This window comes from Vespa mandarinia, chromosome 9 (assembly GCF_050613455.1).
Source record: "Vespa mandarinia isolate Hongniang chromosome 9, ASM5061345v1, whole genome shotgun sequence".
Lineage (NCBI taxonomy): Eukaryota > Metazoa > Arthropoda > Insecta > Hymenoptera > Vespidae > Vespa > Vespa mandarinia.
This window is the reverse complement of record NC_140818.1, coordinates 1,870,001-1,895,799: the sequence shown is the minus strand read 5'-3', so window position 1 is coordinate 1,895,799 and position 25,799 is coordinate 1,870,001. Positions and strand designations below refer to the sequence as shown.

General features: G+C 34.1%; 1 protein-coding gene across 3 annotated transcripts in view; it reads left to right on the top strand.

The window, feature by feature from the left end:
• LOC118446477 (zwei Ig domain protein zig-8) overlaps positions 1-25,799 on the top strand; it is a 169,066-nt gene that overhangs the window by 73,081 nt on the left and 70,186 nt on the right. For all 3 annotated transcript variants that reach the window (XM_035877151.2, XM_035877153.2, XM_035877150.2), the window contains one exon: positions 22,640-22,757. The gene's annotated coding sequence lies outside the window, so the exon portion shown is untranslated. The remainder of the gene's footprint in view (positions 1-22,639; positions 22,758-25,799) is intronic.

The window sequence follows — 25,799 nt, the reverse complement described above, 5'->3', positions numbered from 1 at the left end:
CTTTTTCTTTGTAGTTACGCGTGCAATCACCATACGTAAGCGGCATTTTAAACAAACTGCGTTTACCAACGAAAACGTCATAGTTGATTTCTTACTTTATCGAAATCTTAAACATTTAAGAAAACCATCGAAGTCGACGATTCGTTGAAGTTTTATTAAACGTATGTATTTCGAAGAGAGAATAGAGCTGGATGTTCTGAATTCTAGAGCGAGAAAACGGCCGAGTATGAATGGCTCTTGCTCTAATCACTCGTAATCACCCATACTCAACGATTTCCTGAATTCTAACGTTGGATACACGTGCGCTCAACCCGAATGTCTGTAATAGCTTAAAGGCAACCGTCGCTTTAATCAACATTCACGAGTTTACCTAGCGAAATATTTAGTTATGTATATATGTTTATATGTTATACAGATATCTATACATGTTTCTACATAAACATTGTTTTTTCTTTTTAAGACGATTATTATTTCCTATTATCATGAGAGTATATCTTCACTACTGAAGAAATTCGTCTTGTAAGTTTTCGTATTGAACATTGATACTTAACAGGAAACATTATTATTTAATTGTTTAATGAGCAAAGTCACTGTTGCAGTTAATCAAATTTTCATCAGACAGAAAGCAATTTCTATCGGATTTACTCTCATTCTCTCTATCTTTTTCTCCCTCTCTCTCTCTCTTTTTTCCTTTTCTCTCTCTCTCTCTCTCTCTCGCTCTATTTTTTTCCTCTTTTTCTCTATCTTTTTCTCTTATTTCTTCTCTTGGCAAATAAGATTCAATAAAACTTAGAATTGTGAAACTAGATAAACACGAATAAGGTAGAAAATAGCGGAAAGTAGAAAATCGAAAGGAAATAAGCCGAAGGAATTCAAAGTATTCTTCATTCGATCCAAACTGTGATATCAACGAACAATTTCTGGTGGACGTACTAAAAATATTTCTAAAATGGAGAATGTTTTCAATGTTACCTAGGCAACAGAAAATATATTCCATATGTGTATTTATATTAAAATATTCGAATTAGGTATATATGTATATATATACATATATATATATATATATATATATATATATATATATAATCTCGGTCACCAGGTATATAAGCAACCTCTGTCACCCTATTTCCAACTCTCTTGTTCTTTCTCTCTTTTCCTGGCTAGTTTCCAAGGACCATTGTCGTAGTCGACATCCAACATAGAACAGGATGTCATCTTTGGTTTCCTGATACTCGTACATACTTTTCCTTGTAAATGACCTTGTATATAATACATACATATATATACATATAAATATATAATATATATATATATATATATTTTATATGGAAAACTAAAGTATTCATAAAGTAGGAATATAAAAATACATATTAAAACAAAAATCTGTTATACATCAAATTAAATATGTATCAGTTACCAGGATAAGCGAATTTACAGAAATACTAGGAGATGAAATATTGAAACCATGATCGGGATCATATGAAGAAATCCTTTATTCAGTGTCAAAGTTTTCTATATAGTATAATATATATATATATAACAAAAATTTCTGGATGTTCGATTTTATGACCTCGGTATATAATAGTCTCTATATATAGGTTCATGTACGAACATATATATCTATATATTTATATCTATATATGTCTATATATTTGTAATCAATGGAAAGAAGAAATTTGTCCATTGAATCTCATGGCAGCAAAAGTCAGCAATTGGAATCGATTACTTTCTTTCTTACAATTGATCCCGGCGTGTATGTGGTTCTAAAAACAAAGATTACATTGTAGGAACGTTTAACTGGAAACTATCTTTAGGAAAGATACACTTTGCTTGGAACCACGTTCGACGTTCGTGAAATAACTCGTAAACTTTTACTGATTCTCTCGGATTTTTGTGGTTTTTACGTCTTAAGGAAATAAACGAAATAACGATGAAACTGAATTACGTCTTCTCGTTCGGCTTGACTTTTATATTTATTTTTATGATGGTATCTATTAAGTAAAACGTTTCTTTCAATGAAATCAATTTCCGATTGAGAGATTTGAAATTCATCGACATTCGAATTACTTTACGAATACGTGCAACAATTTGGATCGATGAAGAATTAAAAAAAAAAAAAAAAGGGAAAAAAAGGAAAATGAGAGGAAAAACGGTATATAGAAAAACAAAGGAACAAAGAGAAAACCGAAAGACAAGTGAAAATGAAAATTAATCCAACAAACGAGGCAACGATTTGTATTCACAATGCGTGCCAATGCGCCACTTTCTGTAATTACCATTCGAGAATCGTAATCAAATACTGATGATAATATCATTGGCAGCACGGTGGAACGGATTTCTACAATGAACGTGTTAAACAATGAATACGAAAACCACGTTCGTATATTGCTGGCAATTAAACAAGCGCTTCTCTCTTTCTCTCTTTCTCTGTCCATTCTCATATCCCATAACAGATTGCGGTCATTTAATCCTTTGTAGTTGAATTTTTTTACCTGAACGCCATAGGCGACGCCCGATTTGACATATATACATCATATACGGTCGAATCTATATCTGATTGTAAACGATAACTAAAATGCGTATGAACGTCGAAAAAAAAATATTGATAGCTCGAAGCAAACAGTAATCGATATATTCCCAAAGGAGTATATATCTAGAATAAAATTGACTGAAAAATGTAGTAAGTATATAGAGGCAGGTAGGTATATTCTTTAATAATCCTTGTTTTGTTCGTATTTGTAACATTTTATAAATCTCTTTAAATATTTACGAAATTTTACGATAAATTTTAAAACTATCTTTGTGCAAGATCAAATTCGAAGAATTTCATGAGACTTATTGTCGATTCGTATCATGTAGTAATAAAATGTATAATAATTAAAATCTCTCTCTATATATATATTTTCTTGTTACCCGAAGAAATCTCGTAAATTTTCTATATTTTAATCACGTTCAGCGTACAAAAACTGAGGGACAGAGAGAGAGAGAGGGGGGGCGGGGGAGGGAGGAAGGGAGAGAAAAGAAGGAGAGAGAGAAAGATAACATTTGTCCTTATTGAGCTCGATTGTCTAGCGGTTCACTTTCGTTCGGCATGCTGCACATCGTCGTATCCTTTGTTATCTAAAGTACGTTCCCCGAGTTAAGAAAGTTTGTAAGGGAAGTTAAAAGTTCAATGTCCTGGGTATGGGAAGAAAATAGAAGAAAGGAGAAGTAGAAGAGAGAGAGAGAGAGAGAGAGAGAGAGAAAGAGAAAGAGAGAAAGAGAAGAAGAAGAAGAAGAAGAAAAAGATGTAGGTTGGTGGCAGAGAAAGTTAAAAGTCGTTGCTTTCTACCTCGTTCCTTCACTCATCTCAATGCCGTTCATCCTTTCTTACCATTCGCATTGAATGCCGTTAGATACGTGCAAGCGACTAACATCACTGGAGATAGATAGATATTATAGATAGAGAGAGAAAAAGAGAGAGAGAGAGAGAGAGAGAGAGAGAGAGAGAGAGAAAGACAGATAGACAGAATAGTGAAAAAGAAGAGAAAAGGATAGAAAGAAGTTGAAGAAAGCCTTCGTTCGGTCGAACAGCAAGAAAATACCATCGGCAGTTGGTTACTTCAGAAAATGTAAAATTCTCTTTAAATTCCCTTTTCCTTCCCCCACCTTCTCTTTTTCAAACACATGTATGTATGTATATATACTATTTCGATTTTTTTGCATATTCTACTATCTTTTGAAAGCTTCGAAGCAGGAAGAAAACTGGTATGATACAAAATCCAACTGTTGGAGTTGCAATCCCATTTCAGAAAACGTTCACTTGGTAGCTTTGAACGAACAAAGACGAGTATGGTTTTCAAAAAAAGGAGAATAAGAGGATGATGATGATGAAAGTAGTGTCAAGAGTTGGTTTAGGAAGAAAATCGTATAAAAAAGAGGAGGAAATGAAGAATGGAAGCGAAAATTCAGAGGCCATTCTAACTCATTGAAGGGAAGATAACCACCTACGAATGAAAAAGAAAGGAAGAGCGAAAGAGATAGATAGATAGATAGATAGAGAGAATATGTGAGAAAAAGAGAGAGAGAGAGAGAGAGAGAGACAAAGAGAGAAAACACATTCTAACTTGAGAGTAGAAACGACTCGATAAATATACTTCAAAGTGTACCGATGAAACAGAGAGAGAGAGAGAGAGAGAGAGAGAGAGAGAGAGATTTGATCTGAGAAAGAAAAAGAACTTCTATCTAGAAGGAAGCACAAATTGAAGAGAACCTCTTTCCCACTTTCTTTCGTTTTTCGCCATGAAAAAGCCTTCGCGAAAAATGATGACGTTTTCTCTGTCTTTCTCTTTTGTTATAAAGGCAGGCCCTACGATTTCCTTGTCTCTGCTCTTCCGCAATTGTCCAGCGACTTTCACCGGCTTGCTTTCAATGTCTTACTTGGTGCAATCAAACACAGCTTAAGAGATAAAATGAGGGATAAATGATGGGGTATAGAGGGAGTAAGATCTTCTCTCTTTCCCTTTCTTTCTCTCTTTTTCCTCTGTCTTTCTTAGCTGAGCAAATGGTCCTTTGAAACGCTTTTGGCGTTTATAGCAGCCAGTCGATGTCGTGAAAAGAGAGTTTTACCGTTCGAATGAAGAAAGAAAAAAAGGTAAAAAAAAAAATAAAAAAAAAGAAAAAAATCTTTGGGAGGATGAAGGAAATCTCGAATAGCAATTCCTATTTTACAGAAAATTATATCGTGCTGTGATCGATCGCATTCGTATTTAAACGTCGGTCGAATCATCGTTCTGATTACTCGTGAAACGAAGAAACGAATAACATTCTATCTGTATCTCTTTCCCTTCCTATCTCGTTTCCCTCGCAAAGGATTCTCTCGAGGATACTTATCGCGAAGAGACTCTTTTAAAGAAGCAGCGTAAGAAGTAAGCGAGTTCGGTTCGTTTTAACCAATGAAGAGCCAACGTTTTAGAATTCATTTTGAAAAAGCGACGCTTAGGGAAGAGAATAAGTACATATCTACTTCTTCTTTCTGGCACTCGACTAACTCTCGACTAAATAATTAACTTCATTTTCAGTAAAGAATATTGCAAACTTCACAATGGAAATTGAATGAAATTCTAAAACTGTCTTGTGTATCGATAAACCGTTTCTCTTCAAGATGTGAATAAGGTTACATTTTATCAGCATTTCGTTGAATAAAAAGAGAACATTTCTAGGACGAAGAGGAAGTAGAAAAAGAAGAAGAAGATGAAAAAAGCAGAAGAATAAAGAGAAGAAAGGAGGTCATTTAAATCGTAAAAGAAATCAGTTACAAATTCAAACGATTCGCCTTGTACATACGTTAGAAGGATATGTACCTTTAGATAGGAAGGACAGTAACGCAAAGGGACGATAGCGTGCTCGTTCGGTACGACATGGTTTCTCTCCTTGGAGAGGGCTGGACTTCCTGTGCAAAGGCTAATTACTTACTCCCGTATCTTCGGCGACTCGAGCTGCACTGGTTTCTGACAGAAGCTACGCTTACCATAAATCTTCAACCGCAGTAGAGTTAAGACGAAGTCAAAATGTGTACAAGCTGAATTTCTCTCTTGCTCTTACCAAGTTGATCTTGCCCTTATTCTCCAACTCCAATCGAGTCGTACGCCTGTTCCGTACATGCTCCTAGTGAATAGCATGATTAATTTGTCGTTTAGTTATCTTACTTGTTCTCTCTTTCCTTCCTTCCTTCCTTCCTTCCTTCCTTCCTTCCTTTTCTTTCTTTCTTTTTCTCTCCTTTGCCTTTTCCAAGAAACAGATAGTATCCATTGAATATTTAAAAAACAACATATCCGATGGATTCTTTTTTAATGAATGTCTCCTACGTTTGAAAAAACTCGGCGACCCGATGTCTTGCCAACGACATAGTTCCCTTTTAGTTCCCTTTTATTTTTTCAAGATTTACACGTATGTAAGTTTTTTTTGAGAAAGGAAATACTATTTTCCCTTAAAACGTACGTACACGTACACATCTAACAAAAGAATGAATTTATCAATTTTTTAAGGATTATAATAATCCTTTTCAGTATGTATCGAAGAATAGATAAATCAATTTCAAATTTAATTAAATAATAGACAATGATAGAGTGTACAGGTATGTCCACGATCATTTTCAAAAGTAAACATCGATTTTCAATAACAATGAATTTTTTCTTCTTGTAATCCACCAGTAGTACTCTCATCAAGTTGCTTCGTACTTATCAGAGATCCATCCATCTAGCAATAAGAACATAGTAATGAATATATATCATGTTTCGTGACTTTGTTCCTTCTCAGAATACTCATACGTTCTAGTAGATATCCATGTATGCGTTAGAGAGAAAGAGAGAGAGAGAGAGAGAGAGAGAGAGAGAAAAAGAGAGAGAGAGAGAGAGCTGAGGTCGTTCAAGTTATGTTGCACGAGAGACTGTATCAAACGATGTTGCTGATTGTATCTCTGCACAATATGTTACGTCAGAAGGAAATGCGAATGCCGTGCCGCGTGGTGAACCCAACCAGACGAACGTTGTTTCCTGTTACCATTGCCCGTGGGACGAGAGAGTGCAAAGGGTGGAAGAGAAGGTTGGAGATACCCCTTGGAGACACAATACTCGGTGATCGTAATTCCCTAGGTTGATGCAATATCGTATGCCGAAATCTAAATCAACGTTCGTCACTATAGTTATCAGAAACCGGTTTATGATACAAATGGTTGTAGTTGTAGGAATTGACGAATTTGAATATCTCGTATAAAATATTGTAATTTATTTTATTATTATTTTATTTAACATTTTTATGATTTATATAAATATTAAAAAGAAAAGTGATACTTTTAACGATTAAAAAAAAAATCAATTTCAAATTGAAATGCAAAGTCACTTTTATTATATGTTTCATTAATATTGTATTTAATACTCCGATATATATATATATATATATATATATATGTATATATTAATTTATGTTATACAGTATTCAAAGAGAGAGAGAGAGAGAGAGGGAGAGAGAGGGAAGGAGAAAAAAATGAGGAAAAATAGAAGAATGAGCGATGTTAATGAGGCTTCTCGGTCGTTCGAAAAGCTCATAGGTGTTGGAAATATATCGAAGGTTGTTCGTATGATACTACCACGTTGTACATCGAGTTGTACTTGTGTTGGTGGACATGGCAATTACAAAGGTGAAACGGATGAAAGCGCGAGCCCGTAAAACAGTGGAATCCGTACGACGATTAAACTGAAAGCGCATTTGCAGATAAATTTCCCCTCCTGCCATCTAAAGGTAGTAAAGAGTAAATTAAGTTAAATGCTGTAGATTTAATTGCTCGACCCATAGTCGTTTTACATAGCTGCTCGTTATGTTTGGTCCAGGATACGACCTATAGTAATCTAAAACTATTAGTTACCGGACACTTGCGATTAATCCCTGGGCCGAGTTACTTGAGTAGGCTCTTCGATTTGTTAATTAATTAGAAGATATCAGGAATACGGTCGTAATAGTATGTCATTGAGATTGAGAAATTTCAAACTTGTAAAAAAAATATCGCTGGAAATATCAAAATTATATTATGAAGAGTTTACAAAACAATTTAGAAGAATTAAAAACCATAACAATTTTGAAGAAATCAATACAAACTTTATAATTTAATTATAGATATGAAAGAGAGAGAGAGAGAGAGACAGAGAGATAGAGAGAGAGAGAAAGAGAAGTGTTAAATGAATCGAAATACATGGCTTGTGGTATCAATGTCGACTGTATGTAGGTGTATATATACCTACATTTAGTACACAAGCACTAAAACATACGTAAAGGAAGCCGTACTCCGTCGAAACATCCCTTTTGAGGGTTACGGGCTTAAGAGGTTACGGGCTAATTATATCTTACTCCCGCACCTCCCATTTCGTCCTATCGTATGCTCGCCCACTGCATTTTCATAGATGTTTCCTCACATTCACAGTAATACGATATATGTACATATATACACTTTGGACAGGTGCTGCGTGATAGGCTAATAGCTTCGTCTTTAGGATAGGGTGTCTTTCGTGCTTTGAAGCTACAACGAAGACGCATTAAAGCTAAATCCACCCTCCATTGTTCAAAGTAACGTATTATTTTCGACCGTCTTTAATCATTTCTAAATGACATATGACGACGGCAAAAATTCCAAAATATATGAGGTGTTTCGTAAACAAATGATTACCAAACATTGAGAGACAATAGATATGATATAAATCATTTAGAAGAGCGATGTCACCGTAGAGATAAATCAAAAGAAAAAAAATACAGTATATATATATATATATATATATATATATACTGTATTTTATATATATATATATACTGTATTTTTTATATATATATATATATATACTGTATTTTATATATATATATATATATATATATATATATGCATAATTGAGATTCGTATAGGAATAAATTTCTTCTTGGTTGCTCAACAAGTTCCCCTGTTGATAAGATAGAAATATATATATTATTGTGATTCAAGAAAACGAAACGATACATCTAGTTAGAATGTATTTAATCTTATGCAACGGGAGTCTTAAAGGAAACCTTGTACTCTGAGGAAGCGTAACCTTTACATTCGAACACCAGGCTAATTACAGTGGAATCCCGTGAGTCCAACTTTGAAATGACGGGACGAAGTTCGGCTAGTGTGTGTTGATTCTCACACGCAAGAGCTTATTCCTCGGCCACAGCAGGTTGCAGGTGTCTTCTAGTGATAGGATTCATCGCGATGCAACGCGATAGCCTCGCTTGTAGCACGTAGCACATTGAATATATAGCCTTAACCTACGACGGAAACTCGAATTGTTGTTGGCTCGCTTATGCACTTAGGTACCTCGAGAATCTACCGGGAAACTAAAGTCAGAGATCTCCATGAATTATACTCTTAAGAATGGAGCTTTAGCAATAATACCTAAAATCTGAATTATAAGCGTTATGAATTAGAATCTATGTATTCTCTCACGTTCACGTAAGAATATATTATATCCATAAATATAATGACATTTAGAAAATATATTTAAGAATTCATTAGAGATTATTATTTCGTACTTCTTGGATAGTCCCATTTAATCTCTTCGATCGAGACCTTTCAAGGATCGTAAATACTGTTTTATTAAGGAACGAGAAGGACGAAAACGTCCTCGAGGTCTCGCCTACTTTGTATGTACTGCTGAGGTAAACAAACGAACGACTGAAACTACGGAACGTAAAGAGATCGTTCAAAGGAAAGGAGAGACAGAGACAGACAGAGAGAGAGAGAGAGAGAGAGAGAGAGAGCTACTTGCTCTTCAAGACAAGTTACGTTGAAATGTTGCTCTCCATGAAGGAATGAAACGAGAGAGATAATGAAAGAGAAAAAGAGATAGAAAAAGAGAAAGAGAGAGAGAGAGAGAGAGAGAGAGAGAGACAACTTGTACGAAAGCGTTGCACCGATGAAACAACTTTCATCGTTGGATTTAACGTAAAACGCATGGATGCTGAAGAGCTTGGATCAACGAACGAAGAGAATTTTTACGAGCCGTGAAATTTCTGTTTATCTTTATTACCATGAAAATTGTTACTATGTATGTCCGAATAGAACAACATAGAACGAAATTCATCGATTGTTAAGTATCTGCCATGAGTGAATATCCATCCATCTAATATCAAATTTCTCTATAGAAATATCACAAATATCTTTCTTTAAGATCTTATCTTGGAGATATATCGATGTAATTTAAATTAAAAATAATATATGAAAATAATTAAATTGTTTAATTTTAGGATTATAGTATTAACGCCGGTAGATAATTCCAATAATCTTTATGGAGAATATGAAATATTTGAAAAGTAAAATTTAAAAGCTACCATCATCGTCATCATCATCATCATCATCGAGATTCATAGTGTGTAATCTTCTATATAGAACGATATCGAGTAATCAAGTTTAACCCGTTTGAACGAAAAACGCGTTATCGATCGTGGAACAGATTGGAGACATTAGAGAGCAACGAATAGCTCTGGTTTTTCGATAAACGCGTTACCCTGTTCGATAAAATGAACGATACCACGTGCCAACGATCTCTCTTTTTCTCTTTTCTGTGCTTTTTTCTGACATAATCCCTCCGGAATCGTAATATTTTCCGAAATGTTACTATATCCTCATTCGGATCTAAAATCTATCTTCGACGAACGAGACATCCCTTGGAATTATATCCCTTCATGTTATTCGCTCGTGAAACTATTACAAAGTAACGATCGATGTGTATTGCAGATTGTAACGATACAACGCTACAGAACAGTATTGAAGCGTTACTTGTAAGAGCGAATTCCCTGCTGATTTCAAAGACAATAGACTTTGTACGTGGCATAGACGTAATGAGACATTCGAAGACGTAATGTTCATAACAAGTTTATCTCTATACGTTCGATAAAATTAATTATTTACGTCTTCCTTACGTAATTGGTTAATTGCAATCATTTTTACATTATAAACAAATACAAATTATATGATATTATATCAATATTAATATAGATAATTAAATAATAAATAGATACTTTTACTTTATTTTTCTCTGTATATTACTTACTGTCTATTTTTCTCTTCGAGAAACTGTTTATTTGTAACATCAAAGTTTCATAAGTACAAAATTTCATCGCGTAGATACGGATTACACGTATAGTACCCTTCACATTCTGAATTTGTCATGACGACACTTTACCTCAATTTTCTCTCTCTCTCTCTCTCTCTCTCTCTCTCTCTCTCTCTCTCTTCATCTCGATGTTGTCGAATATCGCTAAACCTTTAGACGAAGAAACTTTTACTCGTTTCCTCACCATAGCTTGTCGCATAATAGGGTATACTAGAGCCATTTATTCTAGGTACATTATCGCAAGACTTTGCGAAACAAACGAGGCCTTTATTATGTTAAAATGATCGTACCGTTCAAAATGACTACCGTTTCTTATGATCTTTCAATTTTCAACACTTCCTTTCTCTAATGGTTATTGAATAAAATATAAAGAGACGAGATATGTTCGTTCGTACGTACAAATATATGTTTTGTACGTCGAGATAGATTAAAATAAAAATTTATAGTTTATTTATTTTAAATATAAAATTATATAGTTTTTGTATCTCTTATTAAACGACCAATAGATATTTTTCGATGAAATTATGAAACATTGATCGGTAAAACGAGAAAAAAATAAATGAAAATTTATTGTGAAGGAGAAAAAAAGAAAGAGATATTATGCGCGCAAGATTTCATTTCCCGTAATTGTACCATCGCTTCTCATTCTAGATATTTAATTCTTATTACAGGAAAGTCCTGGGAATGTACAGACACCCGTTGTAATTAGGCACGGTCATAACCGTCTGGAGAAAACGACGGCGTTGTCGGTTGAAGTAGTGGTAAACCGGTGGCAAGGTCTTCGAAATTGGAATTCCAAGAAGGTTTGCCTTCTTAAATGCTCGAATCGTGATGGTATTTCAATAAACTTCTCGTTCGTCGTCATGTAGAGTATTATATGACGTGAGATCGCATTTTGATATGTATTTGTAAATATTTTACAAATATTTATGACAATTCGATCTTTGAAATTCATTTTAATTTTTAATAATAATATTTTTTATGATTAATATAGCATGATATATTATATTATAGTTTGATCCTAAAATGTTATAATAACAGATTACATTTTATACTTACACGACATGAAAGATCTCTCGTAACTCCGAACTGGTCTTTTTTTTCTCTGTGAGACAGAAATAATGACGGTAAATTTAATGATAAATCATTTGATAAAATGAATTGTTTCTTAATGGTATCATCGAGCAATGCGGAAAGAAATCTGTACAAATAATTTATCTCTTTTCCTCCTGTCTTTCCTCATTTTTTTCAATCGTCTCAATTGCACCAGTAGTGTTGTTGGTAAAAGAGGATTGGACGATCGTCTTTACTTTTCTCTAGTCGTTCTCGTATACGTAAACACACAGAGAAAAAGAATGAAAGAGACAAATGTTAGTTTCGTCTTTGTCACTCAGCAAATTCCAAGATTAAGAGCTTTTATCTTGATAGAGTTACTCTTAAAAAGGAGAAAGTAAATTGGAAGTAAGGGAACGTATAAAGAGATAAATCTTAAGAGAAATGCCTTTTCGTTTTTACATTTAATATCCGTCAAAGAAAAATAAATATGAGAAAACTCTTATGCAATAATTTTTCTCGTTAAAAATTTACAAAATAATCACGTGACTTTTCTTCGATATAGAGGCTTGGATTATGAACAAAGAATAGAACCAATTGATTTGGGAAGCTCATTCAACTTTGAGAACCTTTCAGTCTTATTAACGTCATACTACTAATTCCACCGATTTCATTTGGCCTTCCTCACTTTGTGAGTTCCACCTTTACACATTGACGTAGTTCCATGACGACTATTCACTCTCCTCGAGCATTCTTCCATCTTCGAACACATAGGAACCACGAACTCTCTTTAACCTCCACCGCACGTTCACCTTTCTTGCTAAGGAATTTCTTTCTCTTTCTTCTCTCTCTCTCTCTCTCTCTCTCTCTCTCTCTCTCTTTCTATTTATCTCACTATTATATGCTTTCCAATAGGCGAAGAGATTAGAAGAAGGTTTTTACGGAACTTTTCTCAACCATACCCTTCTCCTCCAATCTTCTATAAGCTCTTTGTTCGAAACACTATGAGGATCAGCAACCATGAATTATTTGAACAATAAGATTTGTGTAATACTCCATAAAACGATACAAACTTTAGTCCTTTTTTTTTCATCACATCATTCATTGAATCCAGTATGTAGAAGAAACTTCAATTTCTTTGACTTAATTACCAAACCAATAAGATTTAATCAAATGTATTTCTAAACTAGATCAGGATAAAGTGTTGGCATTTTCATTGAGCAATAATTTTTCTTAGACTTTCTTTGCCCCAGAGCTTAAAGATAATACTCTTGCGAGAGAGTTGTACTTTCGAAAAGAAAAACTAAACAAAGGTATATATATATATATATATATATATATATATATATCGAGAAAGAAAGAGAAAAGAGAGCGAGAGTATAAAAGAGAAAGAAAGATAGACTCGAATAAAATATTTTAAACATTAAAACTCTACTATTTCTTTGTCTCGTCGCAACTAAATCTCAGTACAGGGAATTTGTGGAGAAAACACTATCAAAAAGATACCTTTCGAAAGTCAATAAACTCAACTACTTTCGTAAATTTATAAAAGAAAATAAACGTACGTGAAGAACGCGAAAGACAGAATGCCACTTTGAGTTTGCTCGATTTACTACGTTTGTCGATAGGACGAGTAACAATGAGATTTCTAAATACTTAGTTACGGATCTAAGAGTCTAAAAGCAATCTCTGTCTATATCTCGCCCTTTTAGATGATTCTTTGTAAGATGATAGGATGTATCGTACCATGGAAATTGTATACAACGTTTGGTTCGCCATTGACATAATCTCACGCAAAAATCGTTTCAACCTATATCGATAGAATTGACAAAGCCACGATAAAGAATAGAAAAACTTGTCTCTAGAAGAAAAGGATCGATGTTGCGATAGAGCACACGAAAGATATCTCTCTCTCTCTCTCTCTCTCTCTCTCTCTCTCTTTCTCTCACTCTCTTTTTTTTTCTTCTATGAAACGCTTTTTCGAGCAGGAAATTTCCACCGGTCACTAGCCTTTATGAATATTTTCAAAACCCTAGATATCGTGTTACGAGGTAATATCAAGAAATTGGAGGTTACCCTTCAGCATTCCTCTCTCATAGACCCCCTTTACAGAATACATTGAATGATATCGTAATCGTTATATAAGAAAAATCTTTATCATTGTTCTCGTCTTAATATTAGAATACCTAGCTAGAACGAATCAAGATTCTTCCTTCAGATTCAATATTGGGTTGACTCGTAAACGATAATGAGAATGAATTTGTACGATCGAAAGAGAGAAAAAGAGAAAAAGAGAGAGAGAGAGAGAGGCAGAGAGATAGATAGATAGAGAGAGAGAGAGAGAGAGAGAGAGAGAGAAGATCAGCCGTAGAAATTGCTGAAAGAAACCGCTCGGACAATGGCGACTTTCATAGTTGAACGGTGATGACATTCGCTGTTGGCTATAAAGTGAGAATATCAGGGTCCAACGTCAGATCCAAGAGCAGTGAAGCGAGAAGAGAATCCTGATGACGTTTCGATATAATGGTATAAGAGAGGTAGTGATAGAGAGAAAGAGAAAGAGAAAGAGAGAAAATTATGCTTCTGTTCGATGGAAAGAAACTTCATGGATCGCAAAACTTTTATCATGCGTTTTTCCTAAGCGTCGGAGAAACGTTTAAAAAAGTGGATTAAATGGAAAGGATGAGAGACCGTCGTCGTTAATATTTGCACGGTGTGTATAATCATTTGTGTGACGTCAGATTATAGAATTAATTAAACGCACCAATTTATGTTCGCCTCATTAATAAAGACTATTTAACGTAAATTCTATATTATCGATGAAATCTGTGTTTCTAGTTTATAATATATTTACTTGTTTTATAAGAGTTGTCGTTTAAATTTTATTTACTATTCGTTAGTGATTATTAGAGAATTAATTATGGGTGATACCATTTCGAGATTTACGAAAATATCAATAAACTTTGCTGTCGTTGATTAAAACTTATAAAATTAATTTCCAACGTGCATAAAATATATCTCCGATTATATGCTTTACAAATCCTCTTAACGATTGTCTGGTATGTAAAAGTGTTAATATTAACATAAATTTGTAAAAAATTCATGAGTTTATATCCCATGAATTTAATGTTTCAAATATTTATTGGATTACATTCCACGCATAATTTATTAAAATTACTGTACAATTTTAAAAAGGAAATCTTATTATAATAAAACATTTACAATAATGAATTATTAACAAAGGGATAGTGTTTTAATGTTTAAAAATGTTAACTCGCATATATACGTATATATATATATATATATATATATATATATATATATACATATATACATATATACATATATATATACATATATATATATATATTTATAGTTAAAAAATCGAAATGATAGCATTTCTTTTTATCTGCAGCATGGCAATATCATTCTGAATGAAGTGCAGAAGCAATGAACCGAGGTGGGAACCCGGATGACAAGTGATACGATATCTGGAGAAACATGAAAGTTGGATTCGTTGGAACAAAAATTTTTCATACATCGACTTGTACTGTGAGCGTTACGAAAAGCCATGTATTTTTTTTTTCTTTTTTCCTTCTTTTTATATCCTTGCGATCGCGATGTATACAGTTTTTTAATCATCGACATATACAAATCAGAAACGTCAATCCGTGTATCATTCGATGCAGGGTGTATTGCAATCAACATTTTAATCAAACCCATTAGTACGAAGCTTCCTTCGGATTGCTTTCAATTATAAGTATAGTTTAGTTTTCTATTCAAATATGCCTTCAACGTCATGAAATATTCATATTAGAGAACGAACGAGGAATATCGAAATCTCATGGATAAAAACAATTTACTCCTTGTATGTTTATCCGAGCGTTATTCATTTCAAAGAAAGCAGGATGTTTTAGGATACTTGAACGTACTTACAGCTACAACAAGATATAAATAATTCATGCGTGCGAGCGGCATGCGTTTTACGCGATCGCGAAGACGTCGAGTGATAGTGAGACGTGTCACGAGTAGCACACTTCTTGTAAGTTCTAGACGTCTGCATATCGTATATATATATATATATATATATATATATATATATATGAGCTTTATGCGTTCGGTGGCTTTTGAGAAGCTTTCAAAGTGCCATCCTTTTACAGCTGGCAATAACCAGCATCGTTATATGTGCGTCGTTAAACCTTAACGCGATGAAAGCTGGATAGAAACAAAAGAGGAAGAGAGAGATAGAGATAAATAGATAGAAAGAGAGAGACAGACAGATAGAGAGAAAGAGAGTGAGAGAGGGAGAGAAAGAGAAAGAGAATAGGGAAAGAGGAAATTCTTTTTCTTCTGGCAAGGAAAAAAGTGGCAACATTCTGCCAGTATCTATCCAAAATTGATCATAATTTTTTTCTTCATTGAGGTATATCACATCGAATCACATTGCTCGTCCCCTTTTATGTTTCACGTGCGAGCATTTTTGCCAAGAAGGAATACTGGCTATACATTGCTATTAATAATTCGTCTTTATGGAACCACGTACGTTTTCCTGCCACCTTTCTACTTTATTAAATTTTACAAACGAATGACTAATTCTATTACTGTTTTACTAGTGATTTTATGTACGAATTTCTCGCGTCGGATAGCATAACTATATCGACGCAGGTTCCACCACTCGAATTTCAGGAAGAGGAGTTCGATCTCGGAAAAAAGATTGAAAAATAGAAGACGAATCGTGAAGTGAGTTCAATGTGATCGTCGATAAAATTCACTGAGAAAGCTGGATGGGTCGTTCCTCTTCTTTTCCCTCCTCCTCTTGTTCTTTTTCTTCTTCTATCTTTTATCTTCTATCTTCTTAAGAACGCCTACCAATGCCCAAAGAGATTTATAGTTTGCTTATGACATGAACGAGTATTCTCTAAAGTAATACACCTATATTAAAGGCTTCTCACAATATAGAAACAATGTAGAATGTGTGTGTTTATGTGTGAGTATGAAAGAAAGCGAGAGAGAGAGAGAAAGAGAGAGAGAGAGAGAGAGAGAAAGAGAAGAGAAGAAGGAAGGAAGAGGTCTTTGCAACGCCTTACAGCATTCTCGAGTATGTAGTATATAGAGAATGTCGAGAAGGGCCGGCATAGGTGTACTCGATCGGTATAAGGGCTATGGTCCTCTCGATCGATGAAGATACAATAGAAATAGAGAGAGATAGAATACTCCATCGAGTTCGCCGTTCACACACATTCATATTATTTTCTCTTCGTGTATATATGTATGTACGTGTATAAGCTTATAAAGCTCCCGATAAATCGTTCCTGTGTGTTTTATGCTACATATCTCGAGGAGAACGAATATGAGAGAGGGAAGAAGAGGATCGAGGGCAACCAACCCTCTCGTTGGCGATTGCTGCCAGCCCATCGTTACGATCGAACACTCTTTCATAGAGAAGTCCCACGGATTCAGCGTTTTCGGTCTTTGACCTATGACATCACTGAAACTCGGTCAAATATGCTAATGTTATGTACTTTATTTATTTTTAGAGAGGAAGAGAGATAGAGATAAATATCTAGTTATACGTTCGTATACGACTGAAACGATAACATCAGGATTTTTATAGAGATTTGTAAAGTAAAAATAATGTTTTTTTTTTTTTCTTTTCTTTGAATGACCTCGAAGTATTTTTTTTATATTATTTTTTATTATTTGAATGACCTACAAGTATTTAAATCAAATCTTCGAAGATAAGCTTCTTATACGATTTTAAAAATGATTATTTGATTATCGTAATTTTTTTATTATTTTATTATTTTTCATTTCTTTTTTTTTCATAGGTAGTTCATTCACGAATTTAAATTTCTCAACATATAAATGGATAATAAAATCATTTCATGTAAAATATTATACTTAACGAGTCACATGTCGGAACGAGTGAAAGTAAACATTGATATTAACGAAGTCTATTATGTCAGATAATAGATGGCGAAATTTCTCTTGGTGGATCGTATTAATCCGACACAGGTACGAACATATAGACGTATATAATACGTGAGTCTCTATATCCACGTTGGTTATGCGCATAAATTATCTGCATGGTCATGTGTACGTTTAGACATGAATCGTAGTTTTCTTGGAAAAAATACAAGCAAAATTATTCTACCTTGTTTTTTATAAACTTTTATAGATCAAATGATTTCCATATTGTACGTTGTAAGAAAAAAGTCTTTTCTTAAATGAAAATTGAAAGATGTGAGTTTCTTTATAAGAAACAAAAAAAAAAGAACAAAAAAAAAAGAAAAAGGAAGGTAAGAAAAATACTAAGTGTAAAATTAAATTCGACTGTGGAAAAACTTTTTCTCCACTCGTCAAAAATTTGAAGAACATTTATCTATCTTAAGTTGATGAATAGACACGGTTGATAGACTGAAAATAGTAAAAGATGAGAGAGGACAAGAAGTAGAGAAGTGTGGATAGTAACTCGATGAATTTTACTAGCTTTTGTAGCTCCTACAAATTGCTTGAAATTCGTCGAAGAACATGAAACAAAGAGTGAGTGTGTAAGAAAGATGAAGAGGAAGCGAGAGAAAACACGAGAGAGAGAAAGAGAGAGAGAGAGAGAGGGAGGGAGAGAGATTCTAGTTTTATGGTTTAAGTGAAGATCGTTGGTTGGTTGCTGCAACTTGATAGAGAGCTATGAATGAAGCGACTTTGGGGTAAGAGCTTCATAGGATCCCACGGGTCTGGTCGGTAAGCCAATATTGTATTTACATGGTTAAATTAGTTACGCCAACGAGGACCGAGCAACAGAGAATATATCGTAGCTACCCGTCGTTCGTTCATGCATAGACACGAGCATCTTGCCGATCGAACTTCTGAGAGTCAGTCAAAGTTTCCAACGATCAAGACTTGGAGTGGAACGAAGTATAGACAGAGGAAAGAGCATACCTTAGAACACTTTCGAAAACTTTGGCCTATCGCTTGGAATGCGAATACATATCCCATAACGTTTCAACGTCTCGTTCGTTAATCTCTTTATTTTCAAGAAAAAAAAAAAATTTTTTTTTCTATTAGTCCTTTCGTTTAAAAATTTAACCGATGAATAATATTCAAGATGCCAACTTGAATTTAATTTGTTTTATATAAATTTTTTATTCGTCATGTAAATCGTGTTAAATATAATAAATATAATTGATGATATTTTTTGCGTTGTCTTAAAAAAAAAAAAAAAAAAAAAAAAAAAAAAAAAAAATTACAAAAGAAGAATTAAAATTATATCCTTTAATACTTCGAAATTCTTATCGATTAATCGTTGACTACGAATTTGTATTCAATCCTGATCTCATAGTAGAAAAGTAGATAGATCGAATGTCAGACCAGACGTTACTCTGACAAGGGACGAAGATAAAGACTATCTCGTCGAAAGAATTACATTGTTCGTTGTGCGAAAGACAAGAGAAACGAACCACGAGCCGATCGAATTTTTTCTCGAACGTTCAATCGCTCTCAGTATCTAGTGAGTTCCTTGAAGATGTTTAGACGTTTAAGCAGTGGCAAGAAGAAACCAAACTACTGGCTTTCCTTTTTCGAAGAGTAATAGATACTCCATGTTACAAGAGAAATGTCAAGATAAACGATGGGACACATTGGAACGAGAGGAATCTCTTCCTTTCTCTCTTTCCCTCTCTCTCTCTCTCTCGCTCCCTCTCTCTCTCTCTCTCTCTCTCTCTCTTTCTCTTTTTCTTTCCTCTTCATGTTTCGTCGAAAGGGAAAGCTTGGTCATGGTGTCGATGTGAGTTTTCTCTGTAGATATATTGGATGAACGTCGTTGCAAAAGACTTGGAGAGTTCCTTTGGGACATTCTTGTAATTTTCTCCTTCGAGAAATTTGATGTCTCGTTTAAAAAGAACGTATATTGTCTAGTCGATCATTTTTCTTCAAGGTTGATAATAAATTCTTATCGTATTCCTATATTCCTTATTAAAGAATAATCGAAAAAATTTATCTTTTGTTGATTTTTTAACGAAGCTTAAAATCTCTATTTAATTTACGACATGTTTCCCGATAAAATAAATTTCAGGAAACATCCACTCGTCGTAACAACTATTCCACTAGGATTCTCATCGAATCACGTGCTGACTCGCCTCGTCGAATTCGCCAAGCATAAAAGTCGAAGTGAAAAAGTCAGCCGACTCGGACTCGTATTCACGAGTTCAGCCCACGTCGAGGAAGAAGAGTCCGTTGGTACGGAAGAGATTGCACGAGTTGCCGACGTTCGTCTTACCTTCTCTCTCTTTCTCTCTCTTTTCTATTCTTTATTTCAGTATTTCAGTTCGAGAGAGTTCTTCGAACAAGAAACCAAAAGAGAGAAAGAGGGAAAAAAGGAGAGAGAAAAAGAGAAATAGATAGATAGGAAATATGAAAGAGAGAGAGAGAGAGAGAGAGAGAGAGAGAGAGAGAGAGAAAGAGAAAGAAAGAGAGGGAGAGATATGAAAGATAGAAAGATAGAGAGACATAAGAGAAAAAGTAAAAAAGAAAAAAAAAAAAAAAAGAAAAAATAAAAAAAAAGAGGAATAGGTGGAAGACAAGCTGGCACTTTATTTTCCCAGAAATTTCTTTGAAACGTGGACTGAGGATAGAAGCAGGGTAACTAAAGGAAAAAGAGAGTAACTCTTAGTAAAGACTACTCGAGTTCCGAACGAATACGTCACCGTATACATGTCTTTTGCGTTTGCGCTCGTTGACACAAAACTAACACGGCTTTTCCTATTTTCGTAGATTCTCTCTCGTTTGTCCTCCTTTTAGCATGCCATTCACGGGACTACATCGCGGTACTAAGAGATGAGAGAAAGAAGAAGAAGGATCTTTATCGATTGTCGAAACACACTCGAATTGACTCGCGCTTCCCGAGAGACACGTTCGGTAAAAGAGATTTCCTTGAAATTGCTCAAATGTACGAGAACGTGCAATGCGTCTATGTGCTTCAGTTTAAACGTCGGTATTTACTACTGACTCGTATCTTCTTCACGATCACTTACTACTGTCCGTTTCACGTCGACTCCTTTTCTTTAAGAATCTAACTTCAATAATTCGTTTGGAAGTTAGAATCTTCTTTATCGTCTATATATTGTGTATATATATATATATATGTATTTTTTTTTATATATGTATGTAAGTATCCTTCGAATAATTTAAATGATAGATTTCCAAAGATATGTAATAAATTTCTATAATTATCAAAGTAATGTTTTCAGTAATATCAAGAGATATTAATTAATGTATCTAAAGAAAATAAAACGATTTCTTAATGAGCATTTGTCTAATGAAATTTGTAAATTGTCATTCTCTATATATTTATATGTATTTATTCAATCGTGTAGCCTACTTCAATGTCTCTTTGTGGCGAATGTCACGGTATAACAATGAAGAGAATGAATTTAATAGAAATAAGGTGAACGGAAATAAGATCGATCGGCGAGGTCAAATGAGTCAGGTCAAATGATGATAAAGTTTAGTATTCATATTTTTTGAGGCTATAAGAGAAATGTCGACGGTATTGCACTTAATGATACTGAACACTTGATAAAGTATTCTTCAGTCATGCAGAGTTTTCCCGGTTTCTCTATCAACGCTTTACTCGCTTATGCGAACTCGAGTATGACCCGGAGTCGCCTTTGCTTTGTGTCATCGGTGTCAAGAAGAGAAAGAAAGACAAGATTACTGCTGTGTTCACTTCGAATGATGTTGCAAAAAGAAACGTCATTGATCGATTTTGCACACAATGTAATGCCATAGCTCTTTTTCCATCTCATTTGTCAACAATGAAAGTGTTTGACACAAGTGATTTGAAAATAATTTCGCGATACTTTTTTCCTCTTTAACGATTGATCTTTGCTTTTTATTTTTTTTTTTTCAATATATATATATATGATTATCAGAAACATAATTGTATATTTTTATACGTCCAAACAATTAATTGAATAATTTAATTTAATAAATTTCAATCAAAATTACATCGTAATAAAATTATTTTCGAAAAGAAATATTTGAATGTTCCTTCGATCGATGTTTCTCTGATCAAACGCCATCGATTTTTTCACGACAAAAAAAAAAGGATAACAGAAAGAAAGGAAAAGGAGGTCATTGCTTGCGTAATGCAAAGTAGGTAATTCAAAGTAAATGGATATCGCGAAATGCTGCTTATAGGAATGGTATTGCAGAGGTATTTACAAGTTGCAGATGTACCTAAACGAAAGCAACGGCTTTTCATATCTTTACGTGGTTCACCACCATTTAGGATATTTCTGAAACCGTCCAGTCCGAGACATATACGAATGGTATTTTTCATTTGTTTTTCTTCTTTTCTTTACATCTTCCTATGCAACCTCCGGCGTTTGCCCAGCCACGAGATAATGACGATCTATGGTATACTCGTTGTTTTACAGGTCACGGTTCTCGATTACACGTGAGTAAACCAACGACATACGTGTATATGTACGCATATATATATATATATATATATATATATATATATACATGCGCATGGTATGTTCGCATCTGAAGCACAAGCGTGCTAGGGTTACTAAAATAGTCGACTCTCTTTATCTCTCTCTATCCCCCTCCCCCCTGTTCTCTTTGGATCAACGAAAGAAGAGCATGCAACCAAAGGCAACGAATTTTCGTTAGAAAGGGTTGAAGTAAAGCAATGAATTTCGCAGAATTTTCTTTATCGTGGATATATGCAGAATATACAAAGTCGAACGATAGACCAAAGCATCTTTTTTTACTTACTTGGAAATTTTTTATTCATAAAGATTCATATTATCGATACTTCAAAGATAATGAAAATTGGCTAAAAATGTAACAATTTCGAGCAACATATTTATTCTATTAATCTTTATCTCTTTTTAAATAAATTCTTCGTTATTTTCTTTTTATAGATATTGAGACAAGAAGCAGGATCGTTTGGTGTGTCTCATCGAAAGCAAGATTACTCCGCGATGACACGACGAAAAGGAAAACGAGTTGCAAGCATTCCTTAAGATAGCTATATCGGAGGTATGCTATTAATTTGAAATTCTTTTTTTTTTTCCTCATATTTTCTTATACCAGGGCAATTCATTTTCGAGCTTGACATCTCTTTGACCTGTGTGAGGCCTTCGACGACAATGTGTCTTGACAACCCAAACGACGACAGCGTCCTTCTCGTCCATTGATTAATGTCCACTTCTTGAGAATAAAAAACATTCTAAAGAAAAGCTTTGGAACTATTGAAGCAATCAATGACGAACGTCGAAATTTTACTGAAAATTATCATTATTAATGGATAAAGAAATTCTCTTTATTGTTGGGAATATAGGTAGAAAGTAATTTCACTAAAAATAAATAATTAATGAAAGAAAAAAAAAATGCGATGAATGAAAATATAGTTTTATGGATTAGAACAGACGTATTGAAGGATTAATATACCTCGTTATTGTCCAGCTTCATTTTGCATCTTAAAGGTAAATAAAAAGTGTTCTCTTTTATTTTTCATTTTCGGAATAATATTTCGCATGATCGTTTCTATTGTATAAAATATTTTTTGACTTTTTCTTTCCTTGGGTTCTCTTATCTTAACGTTCGATAACGGTTGACAGTAGCGTTAAAATTGAATTTATTCGTTTAAATAATACCCTATGGATTAAGAATTATTTTCGCTTGCATTGTTTCATACACAAAGTTGTATTATACTTCTTTATCGATAAAAGCACTTGGCGAGTATTTTTCTAAAGGGAACAATCAATGCGGTTTTCCTACGTACGAACTGTAATTAACGATATGTCAGATATTTTCTAATCGGATTAACAAAGCCGTTACGTTCGCTTCGAAAATTAATTGCCACAATGATAGAAACGAAAACTTTATACGATTTTATAACGAATCGTTTTTCTTTTTATTTCTTTTATTTTCTTTATTATTATTTTTTTGTTTTTCTTATTTCTCATTTGCATAGGGAATATTGCGATCTGCTTGGTGATTAATGAAACATCGTTTTCTTCATTAGCGATTGATCTACGTACGTTTGTAATAGCGTGAAAAACAAGAAAGAAAGAAAGAAAGAAAGAAAGAAAGAATGAACGAAAGAAAGAAAGAAAGAAAGAAAGGAAAAAAAAAGAAAAACAAAAATCTCGCGAGAGCTTTAAATGTTTTTTCGCATTGTTCGTTCGTTCACTCTCGCGATCAAAGATAAAAAAAGTAAGATAAGGGTAACAAAGGATAATTGTTAATGAGAGGAAAGAATCGAACTCACAGTTGGGTATCCTATTGCTGGACGAAGCATAGTTGGACGATACTCTAATGCAATTCCCTCGTTATCCTGGCCGCTTCTCTGGCAATTCGTTGAATTCCAAGCGACTATCGGTTTTCCAATTTTTTTTCTTTTCCTTTTCTCTTTTCATAAAAACAACGACTACGACAGTATATTGCCGCGAGAATATAGAAAAACAAATCACGTTACGTTGATTATCTGATCCCAGCTTTATGAATCAATATATTTCTCTCTCTTTCTATCTATTTCTCTCTCTATCTATCTATCTATCTATCTATCTATCTATCTATCTATCTATCTATCTATCTATCTATCTATCTTTTTCTCCCTCTTTTTTCTTTCACGGTAATTCGCCAAAAAACTTTAACAACGATGACGACGAACACGAAAAAGAATGTCGTTTACAGAGTATCAAGGAAAAAAGAAAGTTACAAAGTATGCACTCTTAGCTTTGGGATACAAAACGTGGCTGCTGCACGAAGATAAAATAAAGTCGAGAACAAGGCGATGTGTCGTCCTTATGCAAATACGTAAGAGTCGATCGTAGGAACCCGAATGAGGCAATTCAGAGCGACGATCAAACTTAAAATTTACAGCTCCTTGGGATCTTCGCTTCTATCCTATTTCGTTTTCATTGAAGTTAACGCCGTTTATAAAGATTTGAGATGTAGTTGTAACGACGCTGATTGGATGATTCGTACAGTTTTAAATTTTGTATTGTTGATCTGAAAAATATTTTTAAAAAAATTCTATCAAAAAATAAATTTCAATGAACCAAACTTCAACGTCGAAGAATATAATTGCGTCTAAATGTTTGAACGAACGCGAAAAAAAAACTTTGGTTCCTGTTGACCTGAAATAGCTATGTTTTCAAAACTGTATTATTTCTACGAGCACGAATAAAAGGTCACGTAAAAGTATTTGTATCGAGAGATAGATGGAAGAGAGGAAGGGACAAAGAGAGAGAGGGGAGAGAGAGAGAGAGAGAGGGAGTAGTTTATACAATACTAACAATCCATAATCGGAACTCTTGGTACGTGTTCGAATAGAAAGAAGAGAGAGCTCGTGGTTCGTAGATAACAACGATAAAAAGTGGTCATTTCAAGTGTTTCGTTAAATTTCGATATATTCTATGAGCGATCTGTTCTATCTAAAATAAGTTTGTTATCGAATTATTTTTACTTAAAGAAGTTAAATTTTTTTTTCTTCTTATCTCTCTTTCTTTTTCCTTCACAGAGCGTTCTTCGATTAAAATGAAAAATTAGAAAAGAAAAAAAAAAAGAAAAAAGAAAAAGAAAAATACAAAAAGGGAGAATCGAAAAAGGGCGATTAACACGAGGACAAAAAGAAATGTAAAGGCTTCTTCTCTAGTTTCTTTCACGGGCTCAGAACCTGTGAAATCGGGTTATAGTGTATAAAAAAGACTAGCAACTCGGATACGAGCAAACGAGTGAATTCGTTCAAGACGAACGTGGGCCAACTTGTGTAAGGTCGAAGGAAGTAGGGGTCATGGAGGGTGATAGTGTAGAGAGAGAGGGAAAAGGGGATTTAGGTACCAGTAGGTAGTAGTAGTAAGTGCATAGGAGGCACAGGATCAAAAGTTCAGTTTCGCGTTAGGTACGGCATGCGAACGATATTTCCGAGTCAGTGATCTGAAGATCACACAGCCGTTAAGCAGAGCCATACCGGCGCTAAAAACTGCCGTCAAAGCCGTCGAACGGTCGAGGACCCGTTTCTCGTCTATATTTCTCTGTAGTCTTCTCTGCTTAGCAGACTGTATGTAGCCGTTC